Source organism: Tiliqua scincoides, chromosome 2 (assembly GCF_035046505.1).
Source record: "Tiliqua scincoides isolate rTilSci1 chromosome 2, rTilSci1.hap2, whole genome shotgun sequence".
Classification (NCBI taxonomy): Eukaryota; Metazoa; Chordata; class Lepidosauria; order Squamata; family Scincidae; genus Tiliqua; species Tiliqua scincoides.
This window is the reverse complement of record NC_089822.1, coordinates 201,671,715-201,676,308: the sequence shown is the minus strand read 5'-3', so window position 1 is coordinate 201,676,308 and position 4,594 is coordinate 201,671,715. Positions and strand designations below refer to the sequence as shown.

Genomic DNA, 4,594 nt, shown 5'->3' with positions numbered 1-4,594 from the left:
ACATTCACCCTAAGAAGGGGGGGATCTTCATGCTAGTTTATGATCCCATTCACACACACACACAAATGGAGGGGGGGGATCTTTCATACTTTCACATACCCGCCTACTCACCTGCCCCCTTGCCCTCCCTCCTTCCCTGGCTTGGGCTGCCTGCCTGCTTGCCCAGCTGCCTGCCAACCTGCCTGCCCAGGTGCTGGTGCTGTTGCCTGCCTGCCTGGCCAGCAGACTGGCTGGCTAGCCAGCCAGCCAGCCAACCAGCCCTCCCTCCGGAGGGAGACGTGCTGTGAGCTGGGCTGGGCTCCCCTCCCTCATCATCTCTCTCTCTCTCTCCACCCCATGGCTCAGGCTGCAGGAGGGGAGGGGGGAGGGGAAGGGAGCCTAGCAGAGCCAAACTCCCAGCCCATGGGTAAGGAAGAAGAGACTAGCAGGCAAGCGCGCAGGGTCTTTTATAGTGGGAAGACCTGCAAGTCTCACGTGACCTTCCCACTATAAAAGGCCCTGCACGCTGCCACTGAGCTCAGTGGCAGCGAGGGAGAGCAAGGCGCAGAGCTCGCACGGTGGGCCAGCGCAGGCTGGGATGAGGGCCAGGTGCCCATTGGAGGTGGGGGGATCCCCTGGGGGCCGGATGGGGACCCACAGTGGGCCGCAAGTGGCCTGCGGGCCGGGGTTAGAGCACCCCGATACAGAGTAATGGAGAGGGGGGGGTAAAGACAGGGAAAGTATGAATTTAGGGGAGAGCTTAAAACTAACTGCTTTGCTAGAATGTCAGGGTAATCCTATCAGTGGCAAATCTTCTGCTGGCAAGTTAACAAAGTGCCTAGCTAGCTAACCACAAGCCAGACATATGTAAAAGATGACCTTTAAATGACAGCACAAATTAGAAAAAATTAGAAAAGCAAGCATCCTTGAAACAGTCGAAGTGAGACAAGGCCACTTCCCTTTAGAAAGTGAGGAGGGGGCAAGAAGATGAGAGGGGCAAAGTGGAAAAGTACCAGAGAACTTTCCCTTTTGGAAACTTTTTGTTTGAATTACAACTGGAATGTATAAAAGTGTCACACCCCACTGAAGGGTGCCTTTTGGATTTGAGCTGAGGCTTCCAGGGGCTTCCAGGCATGCCTTGCTGAAACAATAAACAGCCTTCATAGCCTTCCACCTTTCAGTGTCTTGCTTATTTGGTCTCTTATTTGGTCTATACGACTCTGAGAGAGTCATAATTGTCAATGTACCAGATTCTAATTAACATGCAGCCCAAATGCTGATGGCAAAGTATTGGCTATTGACCACAATTCCATTACAAAAAGAGTGGCTTAAGTGACATATAGTTTATCATGATAGTTTAGCACTGGACAGAACCCACCCCTGTCTACCAACTGGCTCTGACCTTCGGGGGCAGGAGTACAACAGGATAGCACTGTAAAACAACTATTTCCTGCCTTTTCATGCAATTGAATCCACAAGGTAGCATTCAATTAAAAGCCGCAATTCAAGAATTATAAACACAATAAAAAGCACAGCATACAGCACAGGATAATAAAACTAGTAGCTTCCATGCCAAATGCCTGCCAAAACAAAGAAGTTGTTCAATGGCACTTCCTCCCAAGTAATCATGCATAGGGCTACAGCCTTAATTGCATTGGTTGTTATAGGTGGGATGGATTACATCCCAGTAATGTAATCCATTCCAGGAAAGACTTTGGCCTTAGACACAGTGCAGGTTTTCTTTGTATTGGGTTCAATTATGTATATGCAACCCACAAGTTAGTTACAGATACAAATTACCAGTGTTTATTGTTCAGCGGAACAGGTCCTATGCACAGAGCTCAATTCAAGCTGAGTGGAGATCTCAGACAGAGTCTAGAGGACTAAAAGCAATGCTGTTTCACCTGGGAAAAACAGAAGTACTGGGTACTGTATGTCTACTTGGTGGAATTCACTATTTAGAAGAAGCAATACTGGGTATTATCAAAACCAGAGACACATGTTCACAGCCTGCAGGCACACACAAATCGCCAGCTTTGTGTGCATGGCAGCTGCTAGGTTTGTCATGTCGTTCCAAGAAGCCTTCTCCAAAACACCCATCCCTGAGTAGATATCCAGCCAAACTTGACATGGCAAGCCTTTTCCTTGCTCTGCCATTCCATGATGCGAAAAAGGCACCACACGGTGAATGCCTCTGAGTCAGCTTTGCTCCCTTCTAGCCGCAGTCTGGTTTTTGTTACTTTCTGTCCCCTCCCCAGCTGTCACAGGCTCATGGAGTTGGGCTCGGGGGCGTGTTGTCAGGGAGCCTCCTGGCTGGGTGTGATGGTTACACCTGGGAGGAATGCCAGCTACATCACAGTTCGGTTCAAAACAGGAACTCGGGCAAAGCACCTTCTGGCTCAGTAATTACATGCTGTGCTCCTAACACATGCTCTACGCTGGGTGTGTTCTCCTCCAGCCACACACTCCAAGCCCATCTTCCCTCAAGTCCATCCCTGCTGTATATTCCTGAGGCACAGACATCTGCTCTTAGACAGCCCTATAATGTTCTCTCCCCAAAACACAATCTCAGATATTGATTCCTCTGAACATCATCAAACCAGCTCAGTCCTAGCCAGTGGTGTCCTTTTCCAACACTGTACCCAGCAGATGGTTTACTAACATTCACACACACACATATATATCCATATGGCTCTTGACAGTTTAACTTGCCATATATTTTGTTCACCATCACCCACATAAATGTATACCTTCCTAAAACTGTACCCATCAATAGCTTCTTCTCTGCACATGTATCTACCTATGTTCTTCTCAACTTTTCCATAGTCCCAATAAATAAACATCTTGACAGATGTGTCCATCTCCCCTATACAATATGAAGTATGGAGTATGGATTTTTGGCAAGTATGTAACAAATCAATTCTACAGTAAAAAGATGGAGCCACCTGAGAGAGTCATCATTGTCAATGTACCAGATTCTAATTAACATGTTATTTGCAGCCCAAATGCTGATGGCAAAGTATTGGCTATTGACCACAATTCCATTACAAAAAGAGTGGCTTAAGTGACATATAGTTTATCACGATTGTGAACAAACTTTTTGTAATGAGTCATGCCTGGTTGGGTAGGCTGAGTAGGTTTAATGCATTTCAGACGTTTGTGGGGGAACTATTTTCATAGACTACTGAAAAAAATCAAGATAGCATTAGAATGCAAGTATTGGATATGCTATAAATAAGTAAGATTGTGGTCTCCTTCATTTATATCACTTAACATTTCTTTCTTTTCTCCTTCATGGAGTACATGGAGTGATATATTTTGTAAAAAAAAAAATGTTTATATACTTGTGTGTAAATAAAATTATGTTTTAAAAAGTGATGGTGTAATTCTACCGCACACTGCTAACACATGTTAACCCTGAGTCTTAGCTTAGTTTTGCCTCTCTGGGCAAAGCTGGGACCAGGCAGCAGTGCAAAATGGGAAAAACAAACAGGTGTGCAGGCCTGACTCAGTACCATAGGCCAGCCTCATGGGCCTTCATACTCCAGGTGCCTATGTAATTTGTGCTGCAGAATTACCACCTCTAAGGGAAGGTGGAGAGCAAGATGGGTGCCAGGTGCCTATGAGCTCAGATAGAAGGGAAGCACCTTGGGAGGACTTTCTTCTCAGCTGAACAGAGAGTCCCCAACATCTTGGGGATCCTGTTCAACCATGAGCTGAACATAGGAGGTCTGAGAGACATGGGACCTGCTCTCTTCCATGTTAACTGAGACTAGGCACGTAAACAATAGGGGTGTATTAAAAGGATGAAACATCAATACAATGGTGAGAAAGATGCATGGGGTAAAATCAAGACACTCAACTAGCCCAAAAAGGAAAAAAGGGAATGCGCTGCTGACCGAACCACGAGGCCAGCTGAAGCAGGTTGCATCAGCAGTGGCCTGCAAGGGGCCAGTGTGATTGGAGAGTGCTTTACCCAGAGTATGCCACCACAGCTGCCGCCACCGCTTTTGTCCAGCCTGTCACTCCCTCCATTTTTGGTGCCTGCATTCCTGCTCAGCTCCCTCCATGCTACTGTCTCCTCATTATTTTCTCCACTCATGCTTCTTCCAAACTGCCTAGGTGGGAGCGTGATAGCAACTGTTACCCTGCACATGCCCAATCTCATCTGATCTTGGAAGCTAAGCAAGGTCAGGCCTGGTTAGTACTTGGATGGGAGACCGCCTGGGAATACTGGGTGCTGTAGACTTATACCATAGTCTTTCGAGACTGAAAGTTGTCAACCAGGTGGGAGCAGAGTGACCAGATAAACTGGAGGACACAATGCATATACCTTTACCCATTGCATAGGAGAAGGAATTTGGGCAGGTGCAACTCAACACAGAAGGGTTTAAAAAGCTGCGCCTGTCAAAATATCCTCTTTTACACAATGGTTCAAGCTATAGGCACTCTGTCCTTATATCTGGTCATCTTGAGTGGGAGCATTTTGGGGGCAGAAGATCCTTTGGGCCTGGTTAGTTTGAAAGAAGTGCTGGGTGACAGGGAAAGTAGTGAGGCAGTGATGCTCTTACTGATGACTCTCTTTAGAGAGCCACTGGGACAATATTTCAGCAGC

General features: G+C 46.8%; 1 pseudogene; it reads left to right on the top strand.

Annotated features, from left to right (window-relative positions):
• Positions 1-4,111: 4,111 nt before the first annotated feature.
• Positions 4,112-4,228, top strand: LOC136642675 (5S ribosomal RNA; annotated as a pseudogene).
• Positions 4,229-4,594: the final 366 nt, after the last annotated feature.